The following is a 19,162-nucleotide window of genomic DNA, read 5'->3' on the forward strand; positions in this document are numbered from 1 at the left end:
AGGTTGTCAGCTGAGGTTGGCAGTGGCTTTGGGGACCCCAGAGCTGGAGTTTCCTCGTCCCCACTCAGTGAATCCTCTGAGTACTTGTCTCAGGCCTTGGAGGGCAACGAGGCAGCCGCCTGCACAGACTGGGCAGGACCTTAGGGTCACAGCCTCTACCATCGGGGTTCCTTTTGTCTTCCTCACCTTTACCACCCCAGCCCTAAGTCATGAAATAAATTACGCGGTCAGCCAAACCAATTGCATTTATTATTCATTTCCAAGTTGTCAGTACTCAAATAGTTACACAATTGCCAGTAAGTGCTTCAGAGCAACGAGAGGTAATAACTAGCATGACTGCACTGAATTAGTTCGCAGTAAGGCAAAAACAAAGAATTTCAGTAATCTAGTTATTCTGTTTATCCTGCCTGAGCTTTTTTAAAATTTAAAAAGTAGCTGGCAGACGCCCTAGGAGTCAAAGGTATGAGAGGTGGTGACATCACAGCTGGCTTTTGAAGGATAAGTAAGAATTTGCAGGTGGGTAAGAGAGAGGACAATGCCGGCGGAGGGGACAGAACGAGCCGGGCACCGGCCCCAGCTGGCCAACCGGGCTTGAACTTGGCTGGTGGAAACCAGGAAGAATAGAATGGAGCTGATGAGGATGGAGATGAGAACCAGAAATTTTAGGATTACACAGCCCAGTCTTTCCACATCCTGGTCCTGGAGAAACTGAGGCAGGACATCCTGTTGGATGGAGTTCCTTCTTTGGTTCCCAAGGGCAGGAAGGGAAAAGAAGACAGCAAAGGTTAAGCCAAAACTCTGCCCCAAAGCTGGCGTAGAACCCGCTTCCCCACCCTGGCCGCCCCACCCTTTAGCGCCAAGAGCAATCCACTTATTTTCTATGATTTAAAAAAATTGGCTCATCTCAGAAATGTTCCAGAGTCGGAACAAGCTGTGCCATGGCTGAAACAAACCTACTGAACAAATAAACAAGGCGGGCTGCGGGGCTGGGGAAGGAACTAGACATGGGCCCCCCAACAAAGTCCACGGATCTTGGCAAGTCTGTCCCGATTCCGGGACTGAGCTGCTTTCTTCCTAACGTGGGGATGGGCCCCCGGGGGCTTTTGGGTCCCTTCCAGTTCTATGACCGAAGAAAGGTGCCCACAGACCAAACCATGTTTAAAGGGGAAAATTCAGAGCTGCCGTTACAGAAGCTTCCTTTCTTGGCCCTAAATCATGAGGCGGGGGGCTGGGAGAGGGGAGAGCTCCTTGTGGGCAACCTGGAACCAAATGACACCCACCTGTTTGTCCACTCATCCAACACCCAGTGTCTAACCTGCGCTGGGTGCCGTGCTGCCCCTTCCCTCAAGGAGCACCCAGGAGCCATCCGGGGGTCTGCTGTAGAAGGAACAGCTCCCTGCTCCTGCTAGTGCCCCGCCCCCCCCGGTTTGCCAACAGCCTCCCTCACTTCCCCTGCTTCAGTAGCTGGCTCCTTCTCACCTTCAGTCCCTGCTCCAATGTCATTATCTCAGAGACGCTCTTCCTGGCCATCCGAGTTAATGTAGGGTCCCCATCGCTCCCCACCCCTATTGCCAGACCCGAATACCCTCACAGAATTAGCAGCAGCCTGTAATTATTTATCTGCCTGTTTGCTTACTCGTCTATTCTCTGTCTTTCTGACTAGAGTATAAGCTACGTGAGGGCAAGAACTGGGTTTGCATTCGTCACTTCTGGATCCTTAGCATGTACGTGTAGAATTTGTGACAATTTGGGCATGTGCCTAGGTGCCAGGTGTTTTTCCACATAGACAACTTCATTTAGGCCTCTTAACCCCTCTCAGAGAGGGGTATTATTATCACCTGTATTTTATTTATTTTTATTTTTTTAAAGATTTATTTTATTTATTTCTCTCCCCTTCCCCCCACCCCCACCAGTTGTCTGCTCTCTGTGTCCATTCGCTGTGTGTTCTTCTGTGTCCGCTTCTATTCTTATCAGTGGCACGGAAATCTGTTTCTTTTTGTTGCGTCATCTTATTGTGTCAGCTCTCCATGTGTGTGGTGCCATTCCTGGGCAGGCTGCATTTTCTTTCGTCCTGGGCGGCTCTCCTTACGGGGGGCTCCCCTACGTGGGGGATACCCCTGCGTGGCAGGGCACTCCTTGCGCTCATCAGCACTGCACATAGGCCAGCTGCACATGGGTCAAGGAGGCCCGGGGTTTGAACCGCAGACCTCCCATGTGGTAGACGGACGCCCTATCTGTTGAGCCAAGTCCACTTCCCTCACCTGTATTTTAGAATGAGGTGACAGGTCTGGCGATGTTAAGTATCTTACAGAGCTTTGGGTTCAAATGCCGCCTCCAAGGCCAGGGCTTTTCTACTTCATACTGCAGAGGCAGATGGTCTGAGGTGCTGCCTCTTGGCATGCTTGGCTCAGATTTTTATATATATATATATTTTTTAATTTTGAAAATTTCAACTTACAGAAAAGCTGGAAGACCAGTAAAGAACTCCCATATACAGGTGTACCTCATTTTACTGCACTTCACAATACTATGCTCTGCAGATACTGGTTTGGTTTTGTTTTTTAGGAGGTACCGGGATTGAACCCAGGACTTCATATATAGGAAGCAAGTGCTCAACCACTGAGCTACCACCACTCCCATGAGAGCTGGTTTTTTTCATTTGTCTGCTTTGTTTTCAGGAGGTACTGGGGATTGAACCCGGGACCTTGTATATGGGAAGCAGGTGCTCAACCACTTGAGCCACATCTGTTCCCCCTGGGTTTGTTTTTTTTTTCAAATTGAAGGTTTGTGGCAACCCTGTGCTGAGCTTGAAGATGTGGCTGAATTGCTGCGAGCTCATGATAAAACTTGAAGGGATGAGGAATCGCTTCTTATGGATGAGCAAAAAAAGTGGTTTCTTGAGATGGACTGTACTCCTGGTGAAGACGCTGTGAACACTGGAAATGACAACACGGGATTTAGAATTATGGAACCTTAGCTGATAAAGCAGTGGCAGAGTTTGAGACGATAAGACTCCAGCTTTGAAAGTAATTCTCTTGCGGTGGTCTAGAAATGAACCTGCAATATCTCTACAGTAGGCCTATTTTGCTTCATTTGTTTTGTCATCTCTGCTCTCTTTTTCTCTCTAGTACAGGGGTTCTGTACCTTTTTTGTTCCACGGACCCCTCTGCCAGTCAGGTGAAATCCACGGAACCTTTACGAAGTCCACACTGTCCTGTGTATTATTCAACAAATGTATCACACCCGCTCCAATGTGCTGCCACAAGAATAATGTTTTTTTAAAAATTTCAATTCAAGCTCACGGATCCCTTGTTAAGTATAAGTATGTATGCACATATTAGACTTAAATTTCATTTTTGAAGCTTCTGGGAGTACGTTGCAGGGAATATACCTCTTTACTTTTAAGTGCTTATGACTGAATTTCTCAAGAACAAGCACATCCTTTTACATAATATAAAAATCAGGGATTTAACATTGCTTCAATACTATTATTTAATCTAGAATTCATATTAAAATCTGTCCAATTGTCTCAATAACATCCTTTATAGCAATGTTTTTCCTGGTCCAGGATCCAATCTGGAATCACACATTCCATTTAGTTGTCATAGGTCTTGTTAATTTAGAACAGTTCCTCAGCCTTTCTTTGTCTTTTATGACACTGACATTTTCCAAGAGTACATGCAGTTGCTGGTAAAACATCCCTGAGTTTGGGTTGGCCTGATGCATGCTCACAATTAGACTCAGATGAGGGATCTCGCAGGAGGGGGGCTGTGTCTTCAGGGCCCCATTTCAGGAAGCTCACCTTGTCAGCTTGTCCCAGTACTGGCTGATATTAACTTTGACCACTTGATTCAAGAGGGGTCTGCCAGGTTTGGCCACTGTAAAGTTACTTTTTTTTTTTTCTCTTTGTAATGAATAAGTCATTTCGGGGATGATACTCTGAGCCTGTAAATATCTTGTCCTCAAGAAACTTTCACATCCATTGAGGATTCTTGGCTGAATCAGTTATGATGGTTGCAGAATTGGGATCCTGGTTCTGATTTTAAGGCTGGTGTCTCTATTCCGGGATAACAGGGCCGGGCAGGGTCAGAAAACAACATCTCACTCCGCAAACAGTTGATTGCACAAATGTCTACTGAGGTGGAAGGTGGCTGCTGTTGACTTTCTAACCCTACTAACTGAAAGCGGGAAAATCGGTCTGGTTTTAAATGGTAAATGATGTTAATTCCTGATGGAATAATAATTTCCATTTACCCAGCACTTACTAAATCCCAAACACCACACCAGCCACTGAGCAGACACCCTTTCATTTGGTCCCCATAACAACCCTATGAAGGTGCACTTTATTGCCAATTTGCAGAGAGGAAACAGGCTCAGAAAGGTTAGGGCACTTGCCTAAAGACATACAGCAAGTAAATGGAAGAGTCTGGACTCAAACCAAGACCTGTGGGGCTCCAGAGCATTTCCAGGAAAGGAGCTTGGGTGCCTCACGGCAGCCAGCCGCGATACATGTCCCAGGTCCTGTCAGTTTTCAGTGGATTCCCTGCTTGGGAGGGAGGTATGCCCCCAGGTGGATGTCTTTCTCTTTTTCTTCTCCTTTTATTTTGTTTTTTACTTTAAATTTTCTTTTTCCAAGTGGATGTTAAGCACAGGGTTAAAAACCTGCAAAGAAGCTGGTGAGGCCCCAGTGTAGTTGGCTTATGGCCCCAGCCGGGTGGTCCTGGACTTACAGACAAGCCAGCTCTAGGAAGAGCCCCGGCTGGGAGTGGCCTCCCAGGACCTCCCGACCCGGCTCTCGGCTGCCCGCTTCAGCCCTGGTGACACAGCCACCCCCGACACCCACATCAGTTCCCCCTGCCCGTACTGCTGTGTCTTCCCGAGCTTGGAAAGGCAGGAAACTGCATTCTAGCATTTCCGCAAGCCTTTCAACAATAAGCTAGATAAAAAGGGAGTTTTGCAGCTAACGCTGGAGAATTTCAGTTAACCAAAGACTTACTGTCTCCAGTGCTTTGCCGGGTGGTAATCCGTGTACAGCGAGTGTGGAAGGGAAGCTTCAAGCGGCCGACTCAGTGAAACAGGAGGTCCCTGGCATTTAGGAAAAGCCACAGAGCCACGGAATTGCCAAGCTGAAAAGGCTTTTGGGATCGTGTAACTGGATCCTTCATTGTACAGATGAGGAAACTGAGGCCTAGAGAGGGGACGCAGCTTTCTCAAGGTTGCACAGCTCATTACTGACATAACGGGGACTAGAAAACTCCCAGGCCAAACAGCTTTCCACCACCTCACTGCAAAGCCTTTCTGGCCAGGGCTGCCTGTGGGCTGCACTCAGCCTGCAGCTGTATTTTGTTTGGCCTGCACAGTGTTTTAAAAATTGAGAAATTTCATGCAAAAATTCAAGTATGGTGTTTCTTTTAAAAAAACAAAAAATCTGGCCACCCTGGGCCAGAGGCAAATCATCCCCCATAGACTGGGCACCTGCACGGGCCCCTCCACACTCCCTGCCCTGGCATACCTGGCCTGCCTCGCCTACCCCCTTACCTGCCTGGAGGTGGGGCCCTCTGCTTTCTGGTGTAGGGCACTCCCCGGTTAATAAAAAAAAAAGAGGCTGAAGTGAGCCAGATTGAAAAACGAAAGGGGAGACAAAAAAGAATCATTTACAGTTAAAAGCCAGGATGCAGTCCCAGCGCTCCCCTGGCCTTGCGCAAGCTCAGATCAGGGGCTGGAAAGAGCTCGACCCCTGTGATAAATCGTGAAACGTTAACAGGCCAGATAGGATGCTTTGGCAGGATGGGCTAAAGCAGCTCGGGTAGCCGGTAGTGTTTATCAGGGCGGTAGGTCCTGCCTCGGAAGTCAACCTGATTTAAAAGATGGAGAGACTCTTGAGCAGAAAAACCAGCCCGGAAGCAACTGTACCCGTCAGGACTGAGGGGAGGCGCTGAGGGAGCCGGGGTAGGCCAGGGAAGGACGAGGCGGGCGCCAGCGCTAAGCAGCACCGACAGCAGGCGTTCATCCTCTGGGTTCTGAAGGCCACAGCCCTGACGTCGAGGGTGTCGGCAGGGCCATTCTCCCTCCTGGCGCGCCCCTCTGGCTCTGGGAGTTTGCCAGGCCCCCTGGCGTTCCTTGGCCTGCGGCTGCCGGGCTTCAGCCTCTGCCTCAGTGGTCCCAGGGCGCTTCCCCTCTGGTGTGTGTCCTCTCCTTCTCATCAGGACACCGTCACACTGGCTCCAGGCCCACCCTAAGGCGGTGTAACTCAGCTTCCTACACCTGCAGAGACCCTAAGGAGGCCACACTTTGCAGGGACCAGGGGTCAGGTTCCCACTGTACAAAGGAGAAAGTGGCGGCTCAGGAGGGGAAGGGACCAACGCTGCTAAGTGCTGACCCAACCCCAATGCAGCGCCCGTCCCCCCTGGCAGGTGCCTGGAGGACCCGGGGGCCCATCCACCACCCCCAGCAAGCAGTTCCCAGGGCAACCTCCCCCTGCCCACTGGGGAGTGAAATCCCAGCAGGTCCACCCCACGAGGGGGCCGGCAGCAAGGGGTGGCGTGTTGGGAATGGAACTGGCAAGAGGAGGCAGATGGGTGCGGCACTCACGACCTTTGAGCTGAGGTTTTAACCTGGGGTCCCCAAGGTGCCATGGGCCCTCAGGAGGCGCATGCCCCCCCCTCCCCCCTAGCATAAGCAGAACCGCAGTGTGTGCGGGTGTGCGTGCGTTTCCCGCAGACGCTTTCTGGGGAGAGGGTGCCCCGCTCTCATCAGATTCCCAAAGGGGCCCTTGTCCAAGGCGACAGGTAAAGCCCACCGATCTGGAGGCATGGGCAGGGGGCGTGCTCTCTGGATGGGGTCTCGGTGGGATAATTCACCCCCGGTCCCCGACAGGGTTTTCTAAGTCCTCGCCTGGAAGCTGTCGTAGTAGACGGGGTCACCCGGCGCGGGGGCGGAGCAGCCCGCCTCCTCCCAGCCTATTCTTAGGCGAGCTTCGCGGAGTGAATCCTTGACGTCCCAGGGTGCAGCGAGGGGGCCTCGCGGGGTGCTCGCGCCCCGGGGGGAGGGCGCGGGAGCGGGGGGGGGTGCGGGAGCGAGGGGGGGGTGCGGGGGCGGGCGCGCGGAGCGGATGTCACGGCTTACCTCAGAGCCCGAATTAGCAGGCTGAAAAAAATCACAGCAGGAAATAACGTGGTGCCGAAAATAGCAGCCTCGGCCGGGAGGGAGGGAGGCCGCGAGGGGGTGGGAGGCGCGGCTCCTGCCGAGCCCTCCACGCGGCGGGGGCGTGTTGATGTAACCCCGCGGGGGGGCGCCTCTGCGGGGGTGGGGGGTGCTCGGGAAACAGCCTCACCCCGGGGGGAAGGAGGGGGGCCCTGGCCCTCCCCCCAGCACCCCCGCAGCGGCAGGGGCCCTCGGGGTCTGGCCCGCGCCTCCCCGCTCCTCCCCTGCCCAGAGCCCCCCCTCCCCTGCTCACCCCTCCGCCTGCCCCCTCCCCTCGCCCCCGCCGCCCCCTCCTCCGCCTGCCCCTCACCTGCCTTCTCCCTTCGCCCCCCGCCGTCCCCTCCTCTGCCTGCCCCCCCTCCGCCTGTCCCCCTCCCCGCGCCCCCGCCGCCCCCTCCCTTCCCCTCGGCCGCTCCCCTGCCCACGGCCCCCCCGCCGGCTTCTCCCTCCTCAGCCCTGCCTCCGACTGCAGGGGCCAAGGCCGCCCCTCGTGCCTCCCCGGGCAATCGGTCAAGGTCGTTGGGAAGCAGAACCCGCTCCGCCAGGCTGCGGTAGCCCCTCCAGCACCCCGGACCTCCGCCTCTTCCCACCTCTTGCTGCCCTTGGCCAGGCCTGGGGTACTTTGGCCAAACTGCCGAGCCTGGTGCGCGAGGAAAGGGGTTAAAAGGAAGGAAAGCTTGGCCTGTGGAGCTGGACTGGCCCTCCCTCCTGGGAAAAGGCTCCTGGGCTCTGCCTGAGAGGCTCGTTGGCGGAACACGCACCCAGAGGGCCCCAGACAAAAACCATTAGGGGAGGGGATGTAGCTCAAGTGGTTGAGCGCCTGCTTCCCATGTACGAGGTCCTGGGTGCAATCTCGGATACCTCCTATTAGCATCCTATGCGTATGCAAATACTGACTCATTTAATCCTCACAACCATCTTTTACAGATGAGGAAACTGAGACCCAAAAAGATTCATTAACTTTGATCACAGAGCTAGTCAGCTCATTAGTGGAAGAGGCAGGTCTGATTACAAATCTCTGCTCTTATCCAACCTTAACACGCCATTACCCCTCAATTTGGCGCTCTCCTATTCAGCTTTTCTTTCTATAAAGTAATTAAAAAAATTTTTTTTCTTTTTCTGAAAATAAGCATGAGATGCTAAGCATTATGGGTGCTTGGAAATTTCAGTTTTTAAAAAATCAAATATTCTTATTTTTACTTCTCTGGGTGTTTTTCCCCCCCAGCTGTTGCTCTACTGAAAACACGCGCTCGCGTTTTTGCCAGTTTGAAATGCTGCGCTTCCTCATGGCCATCTGGCAGGGAACGGGCTTGCGTGCGTGCTCAAGTGCGCTGCCCACACACATATGCGCCCCCAGCCCCTGCCGCTTCCCTCTCTCTGGGGTTGATGGTTTAGGAGGTGCCAAACAGAGCGGCGAGGAGGGGCCTGTGGCTAACGCGGCTTGGCGCAGGCTTTGTTCTCTGGAGGCGAGGGGTAATTGGAATAAGTGAGGGCCAGTGGCTGAGGCTGTGGGTCTCTGCAGACTCAAAGAAATGCCAGGGAGAATCAAACAGTAATGTGGTTAATACGTATTAACACTTGCTAAAGGCAAGACCCCGTGCTCAGCGTTTTACAGGTATTGCTGTTTGACTGATGAGAACCCCCAAGGTCACGTAAGACTCAGGGCCGGGATTCTGATGCCTTCACTGGCATGCTAAATAAATGCACACAAGAATGGGTGCCGGCTTTTGCACGTGTTTTGTCCTGTTTTTTTTTTAAAGGCAGTACTGGGATGACACCTTGTACCTGGGAAGCAGGTGCTCAACCACAGAGCTATATCTGCTCCCCTTTGTCTTTTAAAGGAAATATCTTCGTCGTTTTGCTAATTATAAAAGTAAGAATTTAAAAAGTTAAAACAGAATGTAGGAAAGTGGACATGGCCCAATGGATAGGGCGTCCGCCTACCACATGGGAGGACTGAGGTTCAAACCCCGGGCCTCCTTGACCCGTGTGGAGCTGGCCCACGTGCAGTGCTGATCCGCGCAAGGAGTGCCGTGCCACGCAGGGGTGTCCCCCGCGTAGGGGAGCCCCACGCGCAAGGAGTGCGCCCCGTAAGGAGAGCCACCCAGTGCGAAAGAAGGTGCAGCCTGCCCAGGAATGGTGCCGCACACACGGAGAGCTGACACAGCAAGATAACTCAACAAAAAGAAACACAGATTCCTGGTGCCGCCAATAAGGATGGAAGCGGACACAGAAGAACACACAGCAAATGGACACAGAGAGCAGACAACTGGGGGGGGGGGGAGAGAAATAAAAAAATAACTCTTAAAAAAAAACAAAAACAAAACAGAAAACAATCCAGGAGTGTGTAAAGTAGAATACAGCAGTCCTTCCCATAATTCCTCTCAGAGAACTTTAACATACATACACATTTTTAAAGCTACCTTGTATCAAGCTATCATCTACTTCAGTGGATATCCTTGGATAGTGATTATTTACATCATTCCAGTAATGGAATTGGTGGGTCAGAAGGTAGAAACATTTACATTTTGGCCATATGTTAAAACAGACATGTTATTTTTTGTTTTAAACCATGGTGTATAATGGAAGGTAAAAATACAGTGAAAATAGGCCTTTGCTGGTGACACTTTAAGTAGCACAATGTAAAGAAAGTGATTTGCTAACATATATCAAGAGCCTTCAAAATCTTTGCACCTTTTAGCAATTCCATTTATGGGAGTCCTATTATAAACATTAAGCATTGTTTATAATGCCCAAATTGGGGCATAACTTAAATGTCTTTCAATGAGGGAATGGTTAAACAAGTTATGAAAAAAAAAGGCCATCTCCTTGTTAGAACATTATACAATCATTTAAAATGACAGTTATGGAGACTGTCATGACCACCTAGGGGAAAACCTTAGAACATAAAGTCAAGTGAAAAAAGTAAAATACAAAATTATACTATGAGTACAATTCTGTAAAAAAAAAAAAAAAGCTAAAGAAATAGTAGCAAAATGCTATCAGTGGTTGTTAGAGTGTTGGGATTAAGGTGTTTTTTTTTTTTTCTTTTTCATCCTTTCTATAATGTGGTTTATTTTTGTCGTAAAAATTGTATGTATTTAAGGTCTGAAAAACAGATGGGAACAAGCAAAGGACTCTGCTTCCTTTCCCCTCTCTGGACATGAGTTTCTCCTTCTAGAAAATGAACAGTTGTACTAGAATGAGATGACCTCTCAGTCACTCCAGTTCGGATAGTGCCTATTCTCTGACACAATCAGGTGGCTCTTTCTGTTACTGATGCAAAGTCCAAACTCTCCCTTCACACGGAAAATGGGCCAATCAGCCTGGCTCTTGTTCTGAAGCCCTTAGTTCAGGCTATGCTATCCTGGGTCTAAGGAACCACCTTAATTGAAGGAGGAGGAGGGTGGGAGGACGAGGAAGCAGAATGTTGAGTGAACCTCTGTAGAGGCCCCCCTGGGAAGCAGAGAACTCCAGGCTGGCAGGTGGGAGCAGTGCCTTCTCAGCTCCGCCCGCTCGAGGGCCGCGTCCCGGGCGGCCTCTCCATGCCCCCCTGTGCCCGGGATGACGCTGGTGGCTTGCCCTCCCCTGCAGCGCCTTGCCCTCTCTGCAGGCAGGCGTGCGTGGAAGCCGCGCTGCCTCTGCCTCGTGGGGCGCTCCTTGAAGGCGAGGACTAGGTTTCAATCCCCAGCACCTGAACGCTGAGTGAATGAATGAATGAATGAATGAATGAATGAATGAATGAATGAGTGAATGAATGAATGAATGAAGAGTGTGAGCGTGAAGAAAGCCTAGCTACGTGGGAGACCCGGTGGGATTTCACTGAACCCCCGAGGCTAGGGGAGGCTTCCCCTGCCCTGGAGGGGCGGGGTGGGTTGAGGAAGGGGTGCGGCCGGGAGAACGCCTCTGTGCTGCCACAGCGTCGTCAGCGCCCCGAAAGGGCCGAGCGGCTCTGACTCAGCCCCGTGACTCATCCACCGCCTCGCCGGCCTCGTCGTCTCCGTCCTCCGGGCACATCCTCCAGACTATTCCGGCTCTGCCTCAAGCGGCAGAGGTGAGATTTGGGTGGGCACCCCCGGATGACTCACGGGGCTGAGCTGGAAGGAAGGGGCCGCGCCCCCAGGCCCTGCACCCGCCTCCCCAGGGTTCCCAGGCTGACCCCAGGCCCCTTCCACTCAGCCCTGCTCCCGCGCCGCCCTTCTCCCCACCCCTTTCAACCCGGCGCCTTCAGGGCCCCCCCCCCCAGTGCCCCTTGCGGGCGGCTGAGGTCATCGCGGCCTCACCTGGGGGCAAAACCAGGCTCCCCAGGGGCGCCTGACTCCTCCTTCACCTCTCGCAGAACTTTCCGGCTTGCAAAAGGGTTTCACATTTGATGTTCTCTGGTGAGAAAGCCGGGGCCGCGAAGCTCACTGTTCCATAGGGGGGGACACGCCTGCTCAAGGGGAGAAGAAGTGGGGAGGGGATTAGTGAAGGGGGCGCGAGGAAGAGGCCTGCGGGGGAGAGGGCAGAGCGGGGCAGGGGCACCGCGGGGCTCCCGCAGGCTAGAGGACGGCCCAGCGGGCTGGAGAGGTGACAAATGCCGCTGCACGCCGCACTGTCCCGAGACCCCTGGGAAGCTCCTTGAGGGGTGTGGAGCAGGGGAGGGACACGGTCAGATCTGAGTTTCAGAAATCTGCCTCTGGGTGTGCCGTGGCCCGGGGGCAGGGCTGCAGGCTGTCTCCACTGTCCAGCTCAGAGGCCACAGGGACTGTCTGTGACACAGCCAGCAGGAGGGACGGGCAGGCTCCTGGGAGGTCCAGCGGGCAGGGGGCGGCCGTGGGCCTGAGACCGTCACCCCTGGATAAATTGCACATGTCTGTTTCCCCAGTAAAGGGGCCAGAGCTCTTCCTGGGACGCCAGCCCCATAGCGACGGGGCCTGGAGTCCGGCAGTGGGCGAGAGGGTCAGGAGAGAGAACACGAGGGCAAGGGACACTTAACACTACAAGGCCACGTGGCCCCGGCGACACCACCCCTGCGCAAGGAGGGCGCTGTGGAACGTTAGCGCGCCCTCCCCCCACAGCCCCCCGTGGTCCGGGCAGGGCCCTCTCGCCTCCCAGAGGCTTGAGGGTGAAGTGGCCCGAGGGGACCCCTGGCTCTGCCCGCAGTCAGGGTCCCTTCCCTTCTCCCCCTCAAAGCTGCGCTGCGTGGGTCGCCACCCAGGAAAGCGGGGACGCGGCCTGAAGCTTCCAGTGGGGTGGGGCCGCAGGGCTGCCAGGTAAAACACACGATGCCCAGGGAAACCCGAATTTCAGACAAACAACAACTTCACAGAAGGGGACCCCCAAATATTCCGTGGGACATACTTCTACGAAAAAGTGTTCAATGCTTATTGGAAATTCAAATCTCAGGGGTCCCATCTTTTGCATTTTTAGTTGCTAAGTTTGGCAACCCAGAGGGGACTCAGCTCACCGCCCCTGCATCCAGTGCCTTGAGGACTTTTGTTTGTCTGCGACCAGGGCCAGGACCAGCGTCTCTCCAGCCCACAGCCTGCCCTGGGCCGTCATTCGGGGTTCAGGGTCTGGGGGGACCGTCCTCCTGGCTCTGCCCTCCCCACGCCTGGGTGGATGACCTGCTGCCTCTGAGCGGGGTTCAGCAGAGGCCGGGGCTCTTGTCCTCCCGGCAGCAGCGGCCAGACCCTTAGCTGGCCCAGGACTCTGCAGCCCTGGGGCGGTCAGCCAGCGGCCGTCTGGAGAAGGCAGGCAGCGGGGTGTCTGCCTGCTTGTTGGAGCAATCGGAACCCTTTTTATAGAAAACAGCAGCGCCCCATATCACCGGGCAGCTTTCCCCTGCTCATCGGAAGACGGAGGCACAGAGAGCTGGGGTCTTCTCCAGAGCCTCACCTCCTAACAAAGGTGCGAATCTCCTCTGGCAGCAGGGGGCAGGGGGCAGGCCTGAGGCTGCACCCTATGAACCGGGCGGAAAGGTCCACAGCCCTGCCTCGGCCATGGGCCCAAGCCAAAAGCCTGGCTTGGGGGGCTCCCTGCAGCCCTCCAGCCCTTTCCGGATATGGAGCCCTCGGTGGGGACCTCCCTGGGGCTGTGGGTGGGGTGCAGGGGTGCTGTGTCAGGGGAGGGAACCTGCGGGAACCCAGAGGGAGGCTCCGAAATGTAAGCCCTGCAGTGGGAGCCAAGGGAGTTGGTGGGAGCTGGGAGTGAGAGTAGGTCAACCACAGCGGCTGAACTCGACTTTGAAGGAGGAAGGCATGGACACGTGAGTGGCAGAAATTGCAGGCCTGCGGAATGTTACATGTTTATTCCTCAAATATTTTCTGAGCATTTACTACATGCCAGATGCCATTCTAGATACTGGAGATATAAGCATGAGGAAAACCGATACATATATAGAGAGTCACATCATGCAGAAGATACAGCATTCCCATATACCCCCCCCCACTGCTAACACCTTGCTACATTTGTTCCAACTAATGAGAGAATATTATTATAATTTTACTATTAACTCTAGTCCATTGTTTACATTAGGTAAATGTTTGCATTGGGTAGTCCCATGGTTGTTTTTTTTTAAATTTTTAAATTCTAGTAACATGTATGCAACCTAAAATTTCCCTCTTCTAACCACGTTCAAATTATAATTTGGTGCTGTTAATTACACTCACAATGTTGTGCTACCATCACCACCATGCATGACCAAAACTTTTCCATCACCCCAAAGAGAAACTGTCTAACTTCAGCAATAACTTTCCATCCCCTGCTCCGCCCCCCAGGGCCCCTGGGAATTTATATTCTAGTTTCTGACATTATGAATTTGCTTATTCTAATTATTCCATATCAGACACAAAAGGACAAATGTACGAGCTCACTGATATGAGTCAACCCCAGCAAATGTACCACAAAATTCAGCCGCTTTACCAGCTTCCAGAAAAAAATCCATTCTCGCCAAGCATTTACATTACTTTTACTGAAGGTTCACTGGGTCACAGGAGGTCGTCGCTCATCTCACAGCCTCTCCCTCTGAGTCCTCATGGTACATGCCCTTTCCCCAAATCTCCCTTTGGCCAGGCAGCCCTGCTGGGGCACGCCTCCCCTTTTCCCTCCCAGCTGCCAGCCTGGCCAGCTTTCTCCTCCTGCTCCCTTTACCCAGCAATTTTCTTTCAGACACATAGTCTTGGGAGGGAAGGCTTGAGCTTCACTGCTTTCTTACTGTTTGACTTTGAAGGACACAACCTCCTTCTCCGAAGAGGATGTTGTCTTTTTTATATATATATAATGAAGCCAAGGTTAACTTCTATTTTTTTAAAGATTTATTTATTTATTTATTTCTCTCCCCTTGCCCTCCCACCCCAGTTGTCTGTTCTCTGTGTCTGTTTGCTGCGTCTTCTTTGTCCGCTTCTGTTGTTGTCGGTGGCACTGGAATCTGTGTTTCTTTCTGTTGCGTCATCTTGTTGTGTCAGCTCTCCGTGTGGGCGGCACCATTCCTGGGTAGGCTGCACTTTCTTTTGCACTGGGTGGCTCTCCTTATGGGGCACACTCCTTGCGCGTGGGGCTCGCCTATGTGGGGGACACCCCTGCGTGGCAGGGCACTCCTTGCGTGCATCAGCACTGCGCATGGGCCAGCTCCACACGGGTCAAGGAGGCCCGGGGTTTGAACCGCAGACCTCCCATGTGGTAGGCGGACGCCCTATCCGTTGGGCCAAGTCCGCCGCCAGAGGATGTTGTCTTTATCCCATTTCGACTTGTCAGAATTATTCCAGGGAGAAATGAGATTGTATCATGAAAAGGGTGATTCTCAGAACCGTCTAGACTAACAACCAGAGCCATCACTTGTCAGCGTCTTGAGCTCCATGTTCTAGCGACCCAGGGAAGACTGGGCTCTGGCGTTGTACTAAAGGGGGAGAAGATTCACTAGAGGAATAAACTTTGAGCTGCTCCCCTTTTATTCTGGATGGGATGTAATTTTAGCACACTATTCTCACTCTTTTGTTAATAAGATAAAACAACAAACACAACTACCAGCAAAAGAACATTAACAGGGAAGTGGATTTGGCTGAACGGACAGAGCATCCGTCTACTGTATAGGAGGTCCAGGGTTCAAACCCAGGGCCTCCTGACCCGTGTGGAGCTGGCCCATGCGCAGTGCTGATGTGCGCAAGGAGTGCTGTGCCACGCAGGGGAACCCCACGGGCAAGGAGTGCACCCTGCCAGGAGAGCCGCCCCATGTGAAAAAAAAAGTGCAGCCTGCCCAGAAGTGGCACCGCACACATGGAGAGCTGACGCAGCAAGATGACGCAACAAAATGAGACACAGATTCCCGGTGCCTCCAACAAGAATGCAAGTGGACACAGAGAAAACACAGCGAATGGACACAGAGAGCAGACAGCTGGGGGGGAGGGGAAGGGGAAAGAAATAAATAAAAAATAAGTCTTTAAAAAAAAGAACATTGACAGCCTGTGTTTATGTGTTTATGTTGTGTTTCTTCGAAACTGTCAATTTTTAACAAAATGAGCTTTCACTCAGTGTTGGGGGTACAATGATTAAAAGCAAAAAGGGAGGGCAGATTCTTCTGCTGTCTTTTCATTCTTGCTCTCTTCCTCTTTGGGTGTGTGTGTTGTGTGTGTGTCCCTTGAAGCAAGGAAGTTAACTCATCGAAGGCCATCCCTGCCAAGGCCAAGCAGAGAAAGTGGGTTCTGGGGGCATCTGTGCTCACTCGGTGAAGACTCCACCAGGGAGCCAGGCTGAGGCTCCTTCCATCCGTCCTCCGAGATCCCAGGGGCTTAGTTTGCTGCTCTGTCCTTCCTCCCCAGAAAGATCCTCAGGCGTGACGGGGACCCCTGGCATGGGGCGCCGGGGGTGAGGAACGTGTGAATGAGGAGAGGAAAGAGCAGGGAGAGAGCCTCGCTAATCAGTGTCCATTTTGTGAACTCAGGGACAAGGATGATGGAAATAATGGTGGCAGGCATTTATGTTTTAATCAGTTCCGTCTTTTGGTTGAAAGTAACAGAAGCACAACTGTAATTAGCCTGAGTCCCCAAGAGGAGAGTGTTGGCTTGTAAAAGCTGGCGGTGGTGACAGCAGAGGTGGGATAACTGGGTTCAGAGTAGAAACATGCTCAGGACCTCCACTCAGGATGTTGGTTCATCCACCAGCTTCCCAGGAGCGCCAGGCCCCTGCCCCCATCTTCACAGCCCCAGGGCCAGAAAGGAAAGCACTCTACCACCACCAGACTCTGGCAAATAGCAACGGGCCATTTTTTAGCCATCAGTTTTAAAAAGTGTTAAATGTTGCTACTGTCAAGTATTGGCCATGGAATGGGAAAATAAGCTCCCTGATCTTCTGACACACTTCTAGAAAGAGGGTAAAGTGGTTCAAGCCCTTTGGAGAGACATTTGGCAGTATCTACTATGATTTTATTTTTTTTCTTTAGTTTTTTAAAGTTTTTTAAAAGACTTTTTATTATTTTTTTGCATTTTCTTTTTTCTGTTATGATTTTAAATGTGGATATTGTTGATCTAATGATGCTATTTCTCAAAATCCAGACCATTAGCAGTCACGGATGTGCATGAGGATACAAAGAGCAAGGTTGTTATTTGTAGCATATTAGGAATAACCTAAATGTCCCTGGTATATTTATACTCTGAAGATATGGGAACTGTTGCAAAGTATTAAGTATGTGCTGACATAAAGCCCTAAGACATCTTGGTAAATAAAAAAAAGTAATTTGCAGCACCATACATACAATATGGTATCATTTAAGCATAAACAAAAACAAAACTTGAAGTCATATGTGTTTGTGTATGTCTATAACATAAATTTCTAAATGTATGCAAACGTAGAAAACGGTCTTGAATCACACTCTACGACCTTGGTTATCCCTGGCGAGGGACTTAGATTGGAGGTAAAGATCGAGGGAGACTCAGGTTTGAATTTTTTCAAGGCTAATGAATTCACGTATTATTTATGTATTTCAAATCAATTTTAAACTTTCACCAGGAAAAAGCTACAAAAGGTTTCGGATTGGTTCAGCTAGGATCATGTGCCTATTCCTTGACCAATCACTGTGGCCAGGGGGCGGGGTTCTATGGCTGGCTGGACCCTGGGTTCGGAGGCCACCTAGCAATCTATGTGATTGGCAGCTCTGCCCATCACTACCCGTGGGAGTTTGAAGGAGCTGTTTCCCCCCAAAAAGAAGGTGCTGTTCTGGGCAGACAAAACAATGAACCTTCTCTACAGTGAAAGCACTTGAGCCTTCATTGTCTTCACATATGTGTCCTCCAAGGCTGAAATGCTTTATACAATATGTTTCGATCACGATATTGAACAAGGATTTTGCTCTGCTCACTGCTCTACCCCTACAACCCAGGAAGGCCCATAGGATGGAGCAGTGATTGGTGATGGAGACACTCAGGATTCACAGACTATAGAGTTCCTGATTATTATCATATTCATCTGCAGATGGACAGAGCGGACAAAGGCAGCTCCTCCGCCCGGGCTCTCAGCAGGGCCAGAGCGGGAAGGGGAAGTGGGACCAGCAGCTCGGCGTTCCTCCAGGCCCTTCCCGACAGTGCTCGAGCCAGGTCAGGGAGTCACCACGACCCGTGCTTGGGGCGGCTGGATGGTGACCTGGACGAGGCTGGGGCTGGGCAGGGGAGTTCCTCCAGCCCAGACGTCCTCTCATGATTACGTGGTTTCCTTTCCAGGACACTGCGAGTTTGCAAATACTGCGTACCCCGTGGGCCAGGCACCAGAGCTGTGGGAGATGGGCCACATGGGAGAGAAGCTGGTGGATGGGGCCGGGTGGCCCGGGAAGGGGAGTCCTGTCCTCACCCCCTGCTAGCCTGTGTGTCCCTGGGGTGAATCACCCAGCTAGCCTGTATCCTGTCCTCACCTGCTAAGTGAGGACAATGCAATAACAAGTATGTCTGCCACCCTGCAGCGAACGCGTCCTTTAGCTATCCATTACGGTGTAGACCAGATCCCCAAGGGCTGAGCTGTGGGGGGTGCCCGTGGCAAGGAACGAGGGGCTTGTGAAGGGGACAGTGAAGGAGGAAGGAGAGCAGGGGGCACTTCAAGGTCAGGGAAGCCAGGGGGCCCCAGGAAGGAGGGGGCCAGCCTCATGAAGGAAGAGGGTGGAGAATAGCTCTTGGGTGTAGAGTGAAAGGAGGACTTTGGGGCTTTGGAGAGAGTGTGGTTCCGGAAAACAGGGGGAGGCTAGAGACCAGCCTGCAGCCCCTTAGAAGCTAGAGAAGGCAGTGCCCCCCCATCCTTGACTTCCCCAGCCCTGGAAGGCCGACTGGGAAACCTTATCCTCTTTCCCTTCCCCTCCTGTGGGCTACAGAAGCTGTCGGATCCCCAGGTCTGACCCCAGCCCCTGTACCCCCACTTCTCGCAAATTGGGTCCTGCACCACCCAGGGGCTGAGGTCCCCCTGGAAGGGCCTGACCAGCTGGAACCTCCCTTCCCTGGGCACCCGTGGCTGTGCGCTTCCTCTGGCCAGATGAAGGGTGTGCCTGGCCCAGGGCCTCTGCGTCTTGAGCTGTTTTGCTCCCTGGAGGCTCCCCTGCCCATGCCACCCCAGGGGCCTCGGCTGGTGAGTTCCCAGAACGCCTCTAGCCTGAGCACATCTCCTTCCTTGCAGAAGGAGAGAATCAGAATGGTTTTAAGACAGAGCAAGCATTAAAATATTATACACATATAAATATATGGATCTTTCTGTGTATTTTGTATTTGGGGATTGAGGCCGTACTATAGATATATAATGCTATATTCCTTTCCTTTTTCTTTTTTCAGGTAACACCAAATCACAAGCATTTTCCCATGTCGTAAAGTACTCATGAAGGCATTTTAAGGACCAGAGAGACCAATGTAGAAACCAATGTATACATGTAGGCTAAGAGAAGGTATGAATGGAGAGAAGGAGCTCAAAGAGGCTAGAGGGTACTGAATAAAACTGCTTAACAAATAAATAA

At 52.1% G+C, this 19,162-nt stretch overlaps 2 long non-coding RNA genes across 3 annotated transcripts; one reads left to right on the plus strand and one right to left on the minus strand.

Moving 5' to 3' along the window:
* Positions 1-235: 235 nt before the first annotated feature.
* Positions 236-7,915, minus strand: LOC101414023 (uncharacterized). 2 transcript variants are annotated; one of them, XR_011647462.1, is made up of 4 exons: positions 7,794-7,915; positions 7,126-7,146; positions 4,997-5,188; positions 236-742 (listed from the first exon to the last, which is right to left on the minus strand). It is a non-coding gene; the product is annotated as an uncharacterized lncRNA (long non-coding RNA). The 2 variants fall into 2 exon arrangements; XR_011647461.1 differs by lacking the exon at positions 7,794-7,915 and having other exon boundaries at positions 7,126-7,331.
* A 9,713-nt stretch (positions 7,916-17,628) lies between these two features.
* On the plus strand, positions 17,629-18,070 carry LOC111762715 (uncharacterized). Its single transcript, XR_002795758.2, has 2 exons — positions 17,629-17,771; positions 17,895-18,070. It is a non-coding gene; the product is annotated as an uncharacterized lncRNA (long non-coding RNA).
* Positions 18,071-19,162: the final 1,092 nt, after the last annotated feature.

Source organism: Dasypus novemcinctus, chromosome 25 (assembly GCF_030445035.2).
Source record: "Dasypus novemcinctus isolate mDasNov1 chromosome 25, mDasNov1.1.hap2, whole genome shotgun sequence".
NCBI classification, from domain to species: Eukaryota; Metazoa; Chordata; class Mammalia; order Cingulata; family Dasypodidae; genus Dasypus; species Dasypus novemcinctus.